This window comes from Pan troglodytes, chromosome 19 (genome assembly GCF_028858775.2).
Source record: "Pan troglodytes isolate AG18354 chromosome 19, NHGRI_mPanTro3-v2.0_pri, whole genome shotgun sequence".
In the NCBI taxonomy this organism is placed as follows: domain Eukaryota; kingdom Metazoa; phylum Chordata; class Mammalia; order Primates; family Hominidae; genus Pan; species Pan troglodytes.
This window is the reverse complement of record NC_072417.2, coordinates 71033337-71051148: the sequence shown is the minus strand read 5'-3', so window position 1 is coordinate 71051148 and position 17812 is coordinate 71033337. Positions and strand designations below refer to the sequence as shown.

The window sequence follows — 17812 nt, the reverse complement described above, 5'->3', positions numbered from 1 at the left end:
CAGTCTGAGAACATCCAGACTGGTCTATACCCTGTTCTAAGAGGGAAGTCCACAGATCACATGCTTGGATATTGTGCTAAGGTCAGATTGCTAGAAGCATTTTAAAATCCTTCCTTCCTTTCTTTTTCTGTACTTATTTGGTAAGGACCCACAACTAACAGTTTGTAGGTGGTCTGTGGACATACTTTTAGTGGCCCTGGTCTAGAGCCCTGTCTTTGGGGTCAGATAGATCCAGGTTTGAATCCTGGCACTGTCACTGACTTGCGGTGTGTTCTTGGGCAGCTGTTTAACCTCTCTGGGGCTTAATTTTGTCATCTCTAAATTGGAGATGATAATGCCCCTGCCTCATAGGGCTGGGGTGAGGATTAAATGAGATAAGTTTGGGTAAAGCTTATCGTTAAGAGCCCAGCACACAGAATTTGGGCTTGATAATATTGGGTGTCAAATGTTGGCAGCAGCATCATTGTCATTGTTTGCTGTCTTGGAGCATCTGGAAATGAGGACAATGGCCTCAGTTAAGGAACACCCTTGTTTTTAGACAGACGGTGGCCTTTAAAACTGTGGCAAATTAGTATGGAATGGAAACTTTTTTCCCCACCTGCTAATTTCTGATAGTTTGGGGCTGCCGTAATGAATTATTTTTCTCAGTGTGGATCCAAGTAAAACCCAGGATCAGAATTGGGACAATGTTGGAACTTGTTTTTAAGTGATGGAAAGAAGTAATAAACACAGAGTAGGAAATCCTTTAATCCCACAGGACCTGACTCTTAACCCTTTCCCTCCCGCCCCCCACCCCGAGTTTATATCCTGGATACTGTCTCCCAGGCAGGCTGGGTGGACTTTCAGTGCCAGGTACCTCTAATTCTCGAATGCCAGTATATTCTCCCTTTCTGGAGAAACTCAAGTTGCCCTCTTCGCTATTTCTTGATAGCAAAGAGGTTGCGTGAAAACGTAGAGGACTCAAATCGGAAGATCTGTGTTCTAGAATGTACTTCACAAGGCATCGGAGGGTTGTTACCTTATTAGCCCTAGGTTCTTTTTTTTTTTTTTTTTTTTGAGACAGAGTCTCACTCTGTCGCCCAGGCTGGAGTGCAGTGGCGATCTCAGCTCACTGTAAGCTCCACCTTCTGGGTTCACGCCATTCTCCTGCCTCAGCCTCCCGAGTAGCTGGGACTACAGGCGCCCGCCACCACGCCTGGCTAATTTTTTGTATTTTTAGTAGAGATGGGGTTTCACCGTGTTAGCCAGGATGGTCTCGATCTCCTGACCTCGTGATCCGCCCACCTCGGCCTCCCAAAGTGCTGGGATTATAGGCGTGAGCCACCACGCCCATCGGCCCTAGGTTCTTAAGCTTTTTTCTGGTCCCAGATCCCGTGGATAATCTAAAGAGAACTTTGACACCCCTCCCAAAAAGCATAGGCACACACAAACACATTAAATTGCATTCGATTTTGGGGACGAGGGGGTCCATAGACCTCACAGAAATCTCACAGAGCCTTCGCTAAGAACCTTGTGCCAGGCTGTAAGCTTCACAAGGCGTGTTTCCACTGCCCAGTGACTACCTGAGTGCCCTGTGGCATAGACTAGGGGTTAAATACACAGGCTTTGGAGTCAGGGTGCCAGGGTTTGAATCCTTCCTCTGCTACTTGTGGGCTTGTTAACCTTGGGTACAGCTATTTAGACTCTCTAAGCCTCAGTTTCCCCATCTATAAAGTGGAGGAAAGAACAGTACCGACCTTACAGGGTAGTTGTGAAGTTAGATGGGATAATATTTTTAAAGCTTACATTGCATGAATTGTTTTGCCTACAGAATGTCCATTGCCATCCAGAGGAATCTCATGTTGGTAGCAAGAACTTGCACTGTCTTTGTTGCAGAGCAACAGGTTATTGGGCTGTGGGTTAATGTGAGGCTTTCTTTGGATGAGTGGGGTTGGGGGGCAGATCCCCTGACATACCTCTTGGAAATTTGAGGGGTTGGGAGCTTTGGAGCAGGGCTCCTAGAAGCCTGCTAAACCCAGCTGCTCCTATTCAGTAATTTCCATGTGCTGTTGTTGATTTTGGCTTCAGGCATGGAGAGCCCTGCCTTGGGAGCGTCCTTGAAACTGGATGCCCCAACCCAGAGGGTGTGGGCAGGAGGGAAGCCTCAATGAACACTGGAGAAGCAGACTTTTTTTTCTCTCTCTAACTCTGGCTTTTTTTTTTTTTTTTCTTTCTCCCTAGGCTTTCTGCAGCAGCCCCAGCAATTACCAGGAGTGTTAACTGGGGTCAGGGCAATGGCAGGGCTTCTGGAGACTCCCGGGGGGAGTGGGGAGGAGGAGGAAGTGCCTCTCAGGCACCCTGGAATGAGGGCTTCCCCTCCTGCTGCCCAGGCCCGCCTGCCCCTGGATGCCCTTTTAAGTGAGCTGCCCAGAAACCCATTGGCACCCTCCATAACAGCCCCACTCTCTGTCCCAGCCGCTCTGTGAGAATGGCAGGGAGTTAAAGGATTCTAAACATTGGCCCCCACTGAGCCCTTAATTACATTAACACACAAAGCAGCAGGGCCGGCCATCCCTACAAACAATTGCCGGCCTGTTTCCCCCAGCTGCGCCTCCCTTTCATCTGGGCCTCTTTCTCAGAGATGCTGGGTTCCAACCTCCCTACGTTTCCTCCTGTTTCATTGGTTTTGTCTCTTCCTTTCCCTGTCTGAGTCATTCCTTTCCCGCTTTGGTCCAAGAGGCCCGGTGTGGCACCAGCCGCTGAGCCCCATTTCCTATGTTCCAGAAGCAGCCCCATAACTCTGTTTTATGGTGGATACATGAGTGGTTTGAAAAGAAAAACGATGTGGTTATATTTTTGCCTCTAATTTGCATATTGTCCTGAAAGAGAAGCAAAATGCCTTCACTTTATAATGACTTCCCGTGCATCTTAACCACACTTTCCATTTGTTTAGAATTTGACAGCTTTAAATTTATTTTTTATTTTAAAATTTGTAAATAGAGACAGGGTCTTGCTATGTTGTCCAGGCTGGTCTTGAACTCTTGGCCTCAAGTGATCCACTCACCTCAGCCTCCCAAATTGCTGGCATTACACAGGTGTGAGCCACTGCACCCGGCCAGAATTTGGTTGTTTTTAGAAGTCCCATCCCATACATTTCTCACCGATCTGTAAATGTTTTGATGTAGTATCTAGGATGGGAATCACACCTATTTCAGGGGGTGAAGGGGCTTGAATGGGGACAAGATCCGGCTAGTCTGACTGCTAGGCCAATGCTCTTTCCTCCTGCCCACCTTTTTGGCTTGGTGTGGGCCTTTTTCAGTCCTCTCCAGTGTCTCAGCAAAATGCCAGCAGCAGGAGGCCATGCAGAGGCACCTTTGGTGATGGTGAACTTGAGCTCCTTGCTATGAGTGGCAGGTGAGGGACCCCTGGAGAACTGGCATTTCTCACCTCTGCACTTGACTCTGCCCCTCTCGCAACTTTGAGGGATGAATACGTCACTTTTTCCATTCCAGTATTGGTGGGTCTCTAACATTTCCAGAGAAGGAAGTTCTCTAGTTATCCCCATGTTCCAGGGTCTCCTGGCACAGGGCCCCTGACCCTAGGATGAGGACTTCCCAGTAAGCTGGGCTTGGGGCCTCCCCACCCAGCTTGGGGAGCCATCAGGCCTGCAGCCCCAGCCAGACCACCCTTGCCACCTCTGGGCCAACCACAGGTGGCAGAGGACAGGCGGTCAGGTGAACGCTGAGCTCGAGAGCATCTTTGCTGGCAGTACCAGGCCTGGGTAAGGGAGGACGGCCCTGTAATTAGTGTTCTTTTAGAGACAGCTGCTGTGGCTCCTTCTCTTTTGACCCTCTTCCTCCTTCACATTTGCACATGGCTTAGGGACCTGCCATTCTCCCTCATTCAGGCAGGCATTCCCAGGAGGCTCCTGTGCCCCAGATGGTGAAGCTTATCTCTTTTATATCCTCATGCTTGGGGGTGGCGGCGCTGGCAGGGATCTTCGTCTGCTGGGGGTCTCTCAGGGACACTGGACCCTGCAGCGGCAGCTGTCTTCTGTCTCTTTGCCTGGGGCAGAGCACTTGAGCAGGCTGTGTTTCACTGCAGTGTCTTTGCCAAACTCCTTTAGAGCACTCTAAGGGCTAATGGGCTTTTGGTTATGTTCCCTGGAGAACTTCTGCCCCTTGGGAAGAGTACCCCACTGGCTTGCTTGTTGAGGTGTGACCACAGCAGAGCCCGAGGGCCTCTAGATTACAGCTGTGCCTGTCCCATCTCATTGCTGGGGGCTGCCTGGAGGGGTTTATTCCATCCCAGCAGCTCTTCATCCTGACTTCTCAGTCACACGGATTTTAGTCAGAATGTGTTCCCCTTGCCCCCTGGGTAGTTTACATGCTCGTTAAAGAAAAACTGGAAAATGTTTAATTTCCAGTAAAATTGATCATTCTGATAATTTCAGTACTACGGCTGAAAACATTTGGTTATATTTCCCTCTGTTCTTTTTTTTTTTTTTTTTTAATGTGCACAAGTTTTAAAAACTAGTTGTGATCTTACTGATTTACATACCTTTGAATCTAGCTTTTTGGTGTAACACTACGTAATGAGAATTTTTAATGGAACGGTGTGGTTTTAAAACACTCTTTTAAGTGGCTGTACAGTGTTTCATCCTGTGGCTCTGCTATGCTGACTATTGTTGACACCCCCTCCCCTCCAAACTCATCTTTATTTTAAGCCTCAGAACTTTATGGAGCGTGAAAGTCAGGAGCCATTTGTTTGGGTTCTCTTGGTGTAATATTAATCCAGAGTTGGGGCCTCTGCCAAGGACCCTTCTTGCCAAACTGCTAGCAGGAGGGACCTGGCTGTGGTACAGGCCTGGGGCCTTGATGGGACAGCGGCTTCTAGCATGGCCTCTTCAGCCCTTGGCTCCATAGAAGTGGGACACTCATTTGAGCGCCCTTTGACAGCTTCAGGAAGCTTCCTGTGGCTTATACAGGGGTGGGGTGATGGGACCCAGGCTCAGATTGGCTCTCGGTGCCCATCAGTGCACCGATAGAGTCTCATTCCCTGGGCCTGGGGCTGGGTGCCTTGCTTAGCCACGCAACACACGGGATAGACACCGCTTCCAGTTCTATTGATTTACACACTTTTCCCTTTCTTCTCTGCCCCAAATGAAAGGGTAAAATGAGTCACAGAGATTTTTAAGAGTTTTGAGCAGCAATGTAAAGAAGCAGGAAGAGGCCCGGCGTGGTGGCTCACGCCTATAATCCCAGCACTTTGGGAGGCCGAGGCGGGCAGATCACGAGGTCAAGAGATCAAGACCATCCTGGCCAACATGGTGAAACCCTGTCTCTACTAAAAATACAAAAATTAGCTGGGCATGGTGGCGTCCGCCCGTAGTCCCAGCTACTTGGGAGGCTGAGGCATAAAAATCGCTTGAACCTGGGAGGCGGAGCTTGCAGTGAGCTGAGATCGTGCCACTGCACTCCAGCCTGGCAACAGAGTGAGATGCTGTCTCAAAAAAAAAAATGCAGGAAGAATCGGAGCACAGTGGTGTGTGCCTGTAGAACCAGATACTTGGGAGGCTGAGGCAGGAGGATTGATTGAGCCCAGGAGCCCAGCCTGGGCAATATAACAAGACCTCATCTCAAAAAAAAAAGTAGAAGTAGGAAGTATTGGACAGGCTTTAGTTACATTTCTGGCTCTGTCCTGTGTAAGTTCCATTGTTACTTATCCATCGAGCCTGTTTCCTCATGTGTACAATAAAGATGATGATGCCCGCCTTGCAAAGTTGATGTGATGATCAAATGAAAATATTTATGTAACATTGCCTGGCACATAGTAGGTGTCCAGTCAGTATTGTTTTGTTGATGTTCAGGGTCACAAAATGCACCAACCTCAAAGTCAGAAGGGCCTGCCACCCAGCTCCCCACCAGCTCTCGTTTCACAGGAGCCCATCAACTGTGCCTTTACTTTGCCAGCTCCTGGTGGGAAGCTTTCCTGGTTGGCTGATCAGAGAAGTCTGGTTGACCAGAGTTGCCATTGTTTCAGCTCCTTCTGGCTGGGACATCCAGCCAAGGCAGGCCATGCTGTCCTATACCCTGCTTATCTGAGTGAAAGTGACCAGGGCCCTTGCCTTCTGACTCTCCCTTGGATGATCTTGAGATGGCAACTCTATGTGAAAGCAGGGTGTGGCACCATGGTTAATTTGCTAGTGCATCTTTGTGGCCACACTTGTCTGCAGCTCTTGGTAGAACCCAAAAAGCCAACAGGAAGCCAAAGAGAGAGAGAGTCAACTGAGGACAAGCTTTGGTTCTGAGTCTTCATGCCCTAATCTGAGGTCATATAGTTGACTGTCTGCTTCCAGGAGGCAGTGCACTCTAGCCTGGCTAGACAGAGATTCATGTAACCTTTCCAGCCATCTGCCCAACACCTTGAGTTTTGGGTGCCATGGACCAGTGGCATTGGCATCACCTGGGAGCTAGTTGGAAATTGTAAACAAAAAATAAAATTCACAGCCAGATGCAGAGGCTCATGCCTGTAATCCTAGCACTTTGGGAGGCCGAGGTGGATGGATTGCTTGAGCTCAGGAGCTTGAGACCAGCCTGGGCAATGTGGCAAGGCCCCGTCTCTATAAAAAATCAAAAAATGAGGTGGGAAAATCGCTTGAGCCCTGGAGGTCAAGGCTGCAGTGAGCCATGTTCATGCCACTGCACTGCAGCCTGGGCAACAGAGCAAGACCCTATTTAAAAAAAAAAAAAGAGAGAGAGAGAGAGAGGGAGAAATTCCCTAGGTGATTCTAATGTGCAGCTGGATTGCAGAACTGATTTAGACCCCTGTCTTTGGGATGGATGGTCTGGAATGACAGTGATCATGATGGTAATAGATGCTGTTTATTGAGCTCCTGCTATGTAGGAAGAGCTTTATCCTTTTTTGTAATCTTCCTTTTAAACTGAAAGGTGGTAGCACTCTTCCTGTCTTTCATATGAGAAAAATGGAGGCTCAGAGAGGTGAATCCAGTCACCTAAGGCCACTTAAATAGTGAATCTGGAATTGTCTGCCCCGAGGCTTCTTTTGCCATTACTTTACTGTAATGAAAGCTCATACTGGTTTAGACAGGTCTGGTTCTCCATGGAAAATCTGGCTGAGGATTCTCTTCTCGGTCAGTTTCAATGATACTTTCAGAGTATGTGGTTTTAGGATTGTTCTGTTTGAAGAAAAGCACAGAAACTTTTAATCCCCAGATTCATGTCTCCTAGAATGAACAGAGGGGGGAGGTCAGTGACAGACAAGTTGCAAATGAATGGTAGACAAGTCTTAAGGAAAGGAGGTTATTTCCAAAGGTCATAGAGGAAACAGGGATAAAGAAGCCTGGACTTTTGGGCCAGAGAACCCCACCCAACTGTGTTTGTTTTAAGCCGGCTATATGAGTTTGAGCAAGTCACTTTATCCCTCCATATCCAAACTCCACACCCTCCAGATGAGCCAGGGGTAACATTTGCTGCTTTTTCTGCAGATCTGATCTCTTTTTGTTTTTTTGAGACGGAGTCTGTCTCTATTGCCCAGGCTGGAGTGCAGTGGCGTGATCTTGGCTCACTGCAACCTCCACCTCCTGGGTTCAAGTGATTCTCCTGTCTCAGCCTCCTGAATAGCTGGAACTACAGGCACGTGCCACCATGCCTGGCTAATTTTTGTATCTTTAGTAGAGACAGGGTTTCACCATGTTGGCCAGGCTGGTTTTGAACTCCTAACCTCAAGTGATACGCCCATCTTGGCCTCCTAAAGTGCTGGGATTACAGGTGTGAGCCAATGCGCCTGACCAAATCTGACTTCTAAGATACAAAGTGGAAAACAGAGGCAGTGGTGAGAATTGAGCCGAACCACAGACCCCAGGTCTTTTGCTCTAAGAGCAGCTGAGAGGTAGCACTGGAGACAGGTGCTGGTAGAAAGCCATGAAAGCAAAGGAGAGGGCAGCCACTGCGCCCAGACAGGAAGCACACAGAACCCTGGGACAGAAGCTCCCCAGCACTCGTGAGCCTGCAGAGAAACCGGGAGAGAAGCACAAAGCAAATGGGCCAGACATTGAGAAATAGCCCTTTCTTTTCATATTTTGAACCACGTCCAAGCCTAACTTCTAAGTTCGAATAAGGATTTGAAAATCAGCCTGAGGCTCCCACGGAATCTAAATCCAGGTTACTCCGTATATCTTCCTTATAAAGTCATGGGATATCTGTGTTTGGGGAATGGAATGAGTGAGGGTGAATGTTTCACTGCTTTTTTTTTTCATCTCTTTTCTTTTCAAGAAAACACTCGGCCGTTGCATTGCCAAGCACCTTGCAGTTCACAAGGAACTTTTATGCCTTTCACTGCATTGTTGGTCCCTGAGAGGGGAAGGGGGTTCCCCCCATTTTATAGCAGAGGAAACACAGGCCCGTGGAGGAGAGCCTCAAGATCGCACAGCAAATCAGGGGCAGAGTCTGGACTGTTGTCTTCCAGCTCCAAGCACAGCACTCCTTTTGTTCCACCAATACCTCCCTATTAACTCGCTACCTTGGCTTTCCACAGTCAGAGGCTGGGTAGCTGACAATAACCTTGGATAGACGGAGCTCATAAAGTACAACTAATTCCCAGTGATCTGTACATGTGTTTTAAAACATACTTTCCTTTTAAATTGTATAACCTATATACAACTATACTCTGTTTATTAAACATTTCAGCTGGGCATGGTGGCTCACACCTGTAATCCCATCACTTTGGGAGGCTGAGGCGGGCAGATCACCTGAGGTCAGGAGTTCAAGACTGGCCTGGCCAACATGGCGAAACCCTGTTCTCTAATAAAAATACAAAAATTTACTCGGCATGGTGGTGGTGGGAGCCTATAGTCCCAGCTACTAAGGGAGGCTAAGGCAGGAGAATCACTCAAACCCAGGAGGTGGAGTTTGCAGTGAGCCGAGATTGCACCACTACACTCCAGCCTGGGCAACAGAGCAAGACTCCATCTCAAAAAAAAAAAAAAAAAAAAAAGAAAGAAAAGAAAAGAAAAAGAAAATTCAGATAATAAAAAGCCTTCTTTGGCTCCTCCTAACAACCCCCCAATCCCATCCCATTTCTCAGAGGTGACCACTGATGACAGTTTGATGTGGATCCTCCTAGCCCTTTTCTAAAAATGCATTTTGCATGTGTTGCTGATGGATTATTGTAATCCCTAACCATCTTGCTTGCTTTAATTGACAGCTGTGTGTGTGTGTGTGCATGGAGAAAGCAAACATAGTAATATTACCTTCAGCAAGATAAAACCAGGATGGTAAAATTAGCCAGACTAGAGGTTTAAAGCAGTGATTCTCAAACTTGGATGTGCATATGAATCCCTCATAGATTTTGCTAAAATGCAGATACTGATTCAGTTTGTTTGGAGTAGCTCCTGGGATCCTGCGTTGCTAATAAGGTACCAGTCTCTGTTGATGCTGCTGGTTTTAGGCTGCACTTTGAGTAGGGAGGGTTTTTAGAGCACAGTCACTGGAATCAAAAAGACCTACTGGGCCCTTAATTGCTAGCTGAGTGAGTTGAGCAAGTCTTTAAGCTTTCCATGCCTGTGGATCAGGAATAAGAATGGCATCTTTCCTGCAGCGTTGTTGTGAAAACAAAATGAGCCGGGGCCTGTGAAGCACTTAGTCCAGTGCCTGGCACATAGTGAGCGCTCGATAAATGTTAGTTATTAATATTGTCTAGAGACAAATACCATCAATTTGTCCAAGCCAAACAGAAAATGCTTGCTGGTTGGCTATTACTGGGGGCTGTTTGTGCTGATGCACTTTTACCTTGTTCATTTAATGTCCTCCTCGTCATCAGGATTTTGAATATATCTTGTATGGTATTATCTCCATGTACTTAGGGAGAAACTGAGGCTCAAGGAGGCTGGGTGGCTTAACCTTCTGAGCCACACAGCTAAGAAGTAGCAGAAATAAAGTTACACCCAGGTTTCAGGTCTAGTGCTTGTTGTATACATTGCAGCTGCCTTCTCTTGAAAACTTACTATGTGCATGGCTTAGTGGGTTTGTCGGTGTGGGAGCTTAAGCCTTTGATCATGGCTCCAGGGAAGGAAAGCAACAGGCTTCAAACTTCTTTCACTTGTACACCTCAAAAGAATTTTGAACAACTGTCTAACCCCTCATATATTAAAAAATTGACATATATTGCCGGGCACATGCCTGTAATCCCAGCACTTTGGGAGGCCAGTGAGGGAAGATCACTTGAAGTCAGGAGTTCAAGACCAGCTTGGCCAACTTGGTGAAACCGTGTCTCTACTAAAAATACAAAAATTAGCCGGGCATGGTGGTGCCTGCCTGTAATCCCAGCTACTTGGGAGGCTGAGGCAGGAGAATTGCTTGAACCCGGGAGGCGGAGGTTGCAGTGAGCCGAGATCGCGCCATTGCACTCCAGCCTGGATGACAAGAGCAGAACTCCGTCTCACAAAAGAAAAATTAATTAAGAAAAAATAAAAATTGACATATATTCCCGGGTGCAGGGGCTCACACCTGTAATCTCAGCAGTTTGGGAGGCCAGGGCAGGAGGATCACTTGGAGTCAGGAGTTCGAGACCAGCCTGGCCCACATGGAGAAACCCTGTCTCTACTATAATACAAAAATTAGCTGGGCGTGGTGGCAGGCGCCTGTAATCCCAGCTACTGGGGAGGCTGAGGCAGAAGCATTGCTTCATCCCGGGAGGTGGAGGCTGCACTGAGCCAAGATCATGCCACTGCACTCCAGCCTGGGTGACAGAGTGAGACTCCATCTCAGAAAAATAAAAATAAAAATAAAAATTGACTTATAAAATGTTTTATCATAACTTTAAGTGGAATGTATTTCCAGGCCTATTGTATGCCATCTACTTGCTTCAAATTTATTTTTGTCAAAGCCTTAGAACAGCAAACCCAGCCCAGGCAGTTGTGGAAAACATCCACCATAATTCCTAATTGGCCAGGCTGGATCTTGTGGTTAGACCAGCCAGCCAAATCATACTTTGTGTCGGAAAAACTCTGACTCCTCTTTTTAATTCAAATATTTATTAAACAGGTTAAACAGGTGTCCCTGTGTCAGCTTCCTAATTCTAATCCTAAAATAAACGGATGGGTAGGTAAGATAGATAAGGCCCCCTTCTCAACATCTTAAGGAAGTTCTTTGTCCTGCTGGAACTCCTCCCATGAGGGCTGCATTCTTCCGTTGTCTCTTTGGTGGCTTTTATAACCCAGGGCGGGATACCAGGGTGAGGTTGGGATGACTGGGGGTAGGCCTTTCTTTTGGGAAGTGTTTAGGAGGGCCTTGGTGAGGGGAGAACTGGCAGACCCAGAGGGTTCCCGGCTGATCAGTTTTAGGAAGAAGCACAGGAAGTGGAGCTTTCAGAAGTTGATTCCCTGGAAGCCATCCATGTCTGAATACTTCTGGGAAGTCCCCAGGTTCCCTGAGGGTTTTGCACATGTACTCTGGTGGGAAGACTGTTGAGTAGCAGCCTGGATATCCTACCTAGGATTTTGCTCTGTGGACATTACAGAGCTTGTGGATCTTTGAGACTGAGACTGCTTCTCCCACCAGCTCCCTGGTAACACCTTGAATGCATGCCCCATGTTCCTTCTCAGCTCCTCTCAGTGAGACAGCAGGGGCTCACACTCTAACGATGCCACCTTGTTGAGGGGGTAAACTGAGGTCCAGAACAGGAGAGTGACTACACAGAGCAGTCCATGTACCCCACCAAAAAAGCCAGCTGGCGTTCCTAGTGGAGGCATCACAAGGCAAAAAAGCCTTGGGGTGGGTCAGGAGGAGTAGTCTTCAGAGTTCAGCCTCTGCCCCTGCCTCAGTGCACGTCACCTGCATTCTCTCAGCCTCAGTGTCTCTGCCTGTTAAATGAGGCTGATGTGGCAGGTGTTGAGCCTGCTGTTCACAGGCTCTGAAGTTGGGCAGACCTATTTTTGAATCCTAGCTTTGCCACTTACTCGCTGTGTGACCTTGGGCGAGTTATTTACCTCTCTGTGCCTGTCTCCACATCAGTCAATGGGGAGAAGAAAGGCCTCTCTCTCATGGGATGGTTGAGAGGATCAATGAGACAAGTGTTAGTGTCAGGCCCACATGGCGTGCTCAGGAAGTATTATTGTTATCCTTGGTTTTTGTTCCCTGTAAGAATTATAGTCAGGAAGAGACTCGGTGGAGTGAAGGCCTGGTTGAGACTCTCCAAGGGCAGGATTGTGTTGGTGCATGGCCTTGCCCCTTCGTCCCAGGATGACCAAATGTGCTAAGTGGCACTTAGTATGTGTCACCTGATGAACAATGAGTGCCAGTCAAGAGGCCCTTATGACAGCCTCTGAGCCGCTGCCATCTGCTGGGCCTCCTGTTGTCATCTTCCTCCAACATTCACCCGGGGAGGCATCAAGCCACTGGCCTTCTTGTTGCCCTGGGGGAGATGAGGCTGCCCCCACATTTCCCCATAGCCCAGTGGTTTTGAGAGCACCTGTGTGCCCTGATGGGACCTGTGGCAACCTCAGGGACCTAGTGGGACACCTGTTGCCGCCCATTCTTCTCCACTGTTCAGGTTCCCATGTCCTCCCTATTGGACGGGCCTCAGGTGCTCAGCCTGCTCACCTTTCTCTTCTAAAGTCACCACGTCTCCATTTTCTTGTGGGCCTCTCCTAGGAGATGTTTTATGAACAGAGTCCAGTCCCCACCCCTCCATCCCCTCATCTCTTCTCACAAACTTTCCCCTGGAAGTTACTCCCTTGACCCCCTCCTCCTCCTGCTCAGAGAAGTGAATAATGGAACAAAACAGACAGTGCACTCCAGGTGGGATTTTGCTGCTTGAAGGAATCCCTTAGTCAAGCAAGGAATCCTTTGGTAAAGTAAGTGCTCGCTGTGGATTTCCATCTGGGAGTTTTTGCTTTGACTGGTTCTCAAGAGCGGGGCCCAGGCGAGTTTGTGAGCCTGGGGGTGGGCGAGGCTGCTGGCCTCCTCTCTGTGGCCTGAAAGGGCTCCCAGTGTGGCTTCTAGATCCACTGATTACCTTTCATCCTTCCGCTGTCTTCCTGTCAGGGCTCTGGTCTGCCAGCATCGATCACACTGGCCTGGGAGGTGGTGACGGGTTTGTGTTTCTCCCTGTTTTGTTCCTTTGCTTCCCCGTCGCATCTCCATGGAAACAGGTGCAGCCTTTGTGTTGCCTTTGCTTTGGGCAAATCGATGCCAAGTGGGGACTTCTCTGGACTCTCCACCCCCTCCCCTCTCTGGGATCAAAGTGGGAGGAGGGGGCAGTGCAGGGCCTGACAGGAAGACTTCTGGGGGCCTGGAGGGCCTGGGGTGGGAGACCCCGCTGCATGGCTCCTGTCCTGGCCTGCCCTCATGCCTCAGGCATCACAAGGCCATCGGGATGGAGCAAGTGTGCTGTGATTTATAAACACTCTCAGCCCCCCTCGGCCTTCTGCATTCTCAGAGGCAGCTGCTGGCCACCTGGGGCGGGTTGCTGGGTAGGAGTCGGAGAGCTGGCACCAGCTTCGATTCTTTGGTGGGACCTTGAGGGTGAGGCCTTTAACCTTTCCGGCCCTTGGTTTCTCCTGAGAGGTTTTGAACTCGTAAGAAGATGAGGCTTCCGTAATATGACTCCTCTTTTACCTTAAGGAAAACCTACATCTGGGTAAACTCTGCAAAGTTTTTGTCATATGATTGTTCTATGGTGAATACTAAATTCTGTGTTTGATTCAAACCGGTGAGTTGCCTGGCAGGAAATGAAACCTTCAGCTTGGGAGCCTGTCTTTAGACTGAGCTCTTGCTTATCATAACAGCCCCCTGAGGCCCCCTCCTCCCCGCCCAGCTTGTTCCGCCTTCCCAGGCTCTTAACAACCTATTAGGGAGCCTTCTGTTCCAGGCCGGAGCTCAAGTGTTGGCCCAAACAGCCGGGGGTAGCAGCAACCCTGCCTTAAGTCCCCGAGGTCCTACCAGCGTTTTAGCTGTGGCACGTGGGCAAGGATACCCAGGCCGGACAGGGCTCCCTAAGGCCAGGCGCCAACTTTCTGCCTCAGCTGTTGCTCAGTCCCTGCTGGTTTGATAAACTGCATCATCCAACACTCATGTGCTAACTTTAACGTAGCCACATTAACCTCATTGATGACATTGGCAAACTCCAAGCCCTGCCCATTCATTAAAAAAAGACTTCATTTTAATATCTGAACGCTATGCCTATCTGCTTGTTAAATTTAGCAAAGGATGTGTTTGACTTTAGATTTTGCATTGTCCACAAGCCTCACTTGAGATGGGAGCTAGAGCCCAGTTGCCTGAGGGGACCTCTGAGCGTGCCTGTGGTGGTAAATGTCAAATTGTCCAGTCTCCTGCCTGCAGAGTGGGCATTTGATGTGGTTGCATCTTTCAGGGATCTGTCCTAGGAAATGAACTTTCTAATACCTCTTTATAGTCAGGAAGTTTTTTTTGGAATCCAACCTAAATCCCATTTTATTTTGTTCTGTCTTTAAGAAAGATAGCAAATGAAGAGTAAGAATCCTTAATGCTTTACTCGAAGACTCTTAAATCTCTACTTGGCCTTGGCCAAACACACCCAGGTTTTGAGGGTTGCCTCCTGGCCTTCTCTCCTTCCAGCAGAACAATGCCTGAGTTTCCTGTTGGTAAAACAAGGAGAATAGTAGCTGCCTCATTGGGCTGGTGTGAAAATTAAATCAAGACTGTGGGGACGCACCTTGCCAAGTGCCTGGCATATGGTTCATTTTCAATTACACTAGCTGACTCTGAATAAATTTTATTTCCTGCCTACTTTAATGCCACTCAGAGTTCCTGCTTTTCTTCACAGTCTCTCTTGAGTAATGCACCCAGGATTAGTGGGCCTCCTCCTCCCTGGCCTGATCCTGGACCCAGAGAGGCCAGGTGGGGCAGGTGCAGGCCACATCCCTCTGTTTCTCTCAAACCATCAGGCTAGGAGACTTGGAACCCTTCTCTCTCCCCTGGGAGTCTGGACATGGGAAAGAAAAGCCCTTTCATGCCAAGGCCCCAGATAGCATTATCCCTGTCCCTTTTCTAAATCGAGCTCCAGGAGCTCCCAGTTGGGACTGCTGACTCCCAGACCCTCCCAAATGGATGCAACAGGATCCCTGGTACCTCATTGAGAGAGACCTCCTGCAGAGATAAATTGCTCCTCCCTGTGCACAGCAACCTGAAACCTGTGCTTTATCCAAAGGGTGAAGTTATGGAGTCACTGTGACCTCTAAGGCACAGGGAGCAAGGACTTCAGAGGTAGCTCCTCCCGACCCCCCAAGGTTTAACTCTTTTTCTCTTTGAAGCAGAGATACCCTGTGGACTTATTTACCCCCTGTGTCTCAGGCTTCTCTCTCTGGCACATAGGACATGCTAATACAAGTATTTGCTATAGTTTTCCTACAGTTTTGAAAAATGTGCCTAGGATAACTGTTTGATTTAAAATCTCCTCCTCTCCCTTTCTTCTGATCAACATAAATAGACATATTCCTTGCCTGCTCTATGCTGGGCACTGAGCAGGTTGTTAGGGACCGAGAACTGAATGAGATCCAAAAAATCCCGCCTTCCAGGTGGGCACCATCTGTTGGGGCCACCAACGGGCACAGTGGCAATCGTGAGAACATGTGACTAGTGCTGCCACATTGATGGTGGAGGAGAGAGAGGGTTCAATAGGCCAAAGCCACGTGGGAGTGAGCCAAGAAGTGCATGTGAGAAGACTTTCTGGAGGAGGAGATCTACAACCTGAATCCTTGAAATAAAGAGTTGCAGTTGGCCAGGGTGAGGCTTCTGGGGCCAAGGAGTTAGAACCCAGGGTCAGGAAAGTATGCTGGGGTGGGGTGCTGGCCAGTGGTGGCCAGAAGGAGGAGTGGCCCAGGACACAGCCATGCATTGTGTGAATCAGCAGGTCCCTGGAGGACTGGTCAGTTCAGACGAGAAGGATGATATTTCCTCGCTAGAAATCCCTGGGATGGGGGGCAGAAATGAGGGGTTGCTCAATGTTGACCTCTCCTCCCCAGAGTCCCTGGGCCCTGTCCCTGCTTTACAGCCCCTGCAGCCTCTGCTCCTCCCTGCACTCCTCTTTGACTTACTTGGGATCTTGGGGATGGGGTTTGGGTGCACCTCAGGAAATTCTGATTCAGTAGAATTGACAAAGACACATGGGCCTTTTTCTTTAAAAAGCACCCCAGAGGCTGGCACAGTGGTTCATGCCTGTAATCCTAGCACTTTGGGAGGCTGAGGCAGGAGTGCATGAACCCAGGAGATGGAGATAAGTCTGGGCAACATAGTGAGACCAGTTTCTTTTCCTTTTTTTTTTTTTTTTTTTTTTTGAGATGGAGTCTTGTTCTTGTTGCCCAGGCTGGAGTGCAATGGCGTGATCTTGGCTCACTGCAACCTCCGCCTCTGGGATTCAAGCGATTCTCCTGCCTCAGCCTCCCAAGTAGTTGGGATTACAGGCACCTGCCACCACGCCCAGCTAATTTTTTTGTATTTTTAGTAGAGGCGGGGTTTTACCATGTTGGCCAGGCTGGTCTTGAACCCCTGACCTCAGGTAATCCGCCCGCCTCGGCCTCCCAAAGTGCTGGGATTACAGGTGTGAGCCACCGTGCCCGGAGACACCCAGTTTCTACAAAAATTTGTTTTAATGTAAGCAGCTGGTCCTGGTATGAGCCTGTAGGCCTAGCTACTCTGGAGGCTGAGGTGGGAGGATCGCTTTTGAGCCCAGGAGGTTGAGGCTACGATGAGCTATGACTGCACCACTGCACTACATACAGCCTAGGTGACAGAGTGAGACCCTGTCTCTGAAAAAAGAAAGAAAGAAAAAGGCTCCCCGGAGATTCTGATGCACCCCTCTAGTTGAGAATCAGTGTGCCAGGTAGGCCTGTATACGTTTAGAATTTTCCTGCCAAGGCATTGATGGAGCTTCCCTGAGTGGTCTTTTTGCAGTTTATTTTTACACAGTGGCATTATTATTGTTTGTTTTTTACTCTCCCTTTATTCTTCCAAACGGTGTCTTTATCATCTTTTTTTTTGGCTTTACTATGTTTTTTTAAGTAGTAAATATTAGTAGATAGTGAAACTGAGGCACAAACAGTAAAAAGTTGTCCAAGATCACAGAGAAACCAACATCTACCTTCCAGAATCTATGATCTCTTCAGCCTGCTCCAAATGTCTCACCTGGCAGAGGGCCTAAGTGTCCGGAACCCCAGATGTTTGAAGAAATGGGACAGGAGTCTGTTCCTCAGACATTTACCGCCTATTAATTAGGAGGTAGTGTCTTCTTGACTCCCTCCAGCGGGTCCCAGGCCTGCCTGCCCGAACATCTGTTCTCCTAACAATGTCTGCCCATAAATCCTGTCCCTGAGTCCAGGGTGGCTTAGCTGGGGAACAATGGAGCCTATGACCGGCAGCCAAATCCTCACCATGGTTACACGAGGGTGTGACTGCAACTGTGTGTGCTTGTTGGCAGGCACCAGCACCTGCAACTGGGGCCAAGGTTGTGTGTGTGTAGTGGTCTCCAGGGCCAGGGGTGGGGGCGTTGGGCTGCAGTTGGGAGGGATCCTCACAGAGCACCTTCTGTAGGCTTCTGCCATTCATGCTGTTGTAATTCTTGGCCTCTGTGAAGAAAAGAGGTTTTTATCTTGCGCATCCTGACATACAGTAGGTGCTCAGTAAGTGTTTTTTGACTGCCAGTGAATGAGCGAGTGAATAATTAGAAGTCTGTTTGTGAATGTCACTGGGGTGCCTGAGAATGAAACAGATTCAATTCACCTGGGACATGAGGAATGCCTCCTGGTTAATGAGGAATCACTTAAGAAATGTCTGTCCCA

The 17812-nt window shown here is 48.7% G+C and overlaps 1 protein-coding gene and 1 long non-coding RNA gene across 5 annotated transcripts in view; one reads left to right on the top strand and one right to left on the bottom strand.

The window, feature by feature from the left end:
- Positions 1 to 17812, top strand: part of CUEDC1 (CUE domain containing 1) — a 93920-nt gene that overhangs the window by 25737 nt on the left and 50371 nt on the right. The window lies entirely within an intron of this gene.
- On the bottom strand, positions 6842 to 17358 carry LOC134808891 (uncharacterized). Its single transcript, XR_010153024.1, has 2 exons — positions 17160 to 17358; positions 6842 to 7225 (listed from the first exon to the last, which is right to left on the bottom strand). It is a non-coding gene; the product is annotated as an uncharacterized LOC134808891 (long non-coding RNA).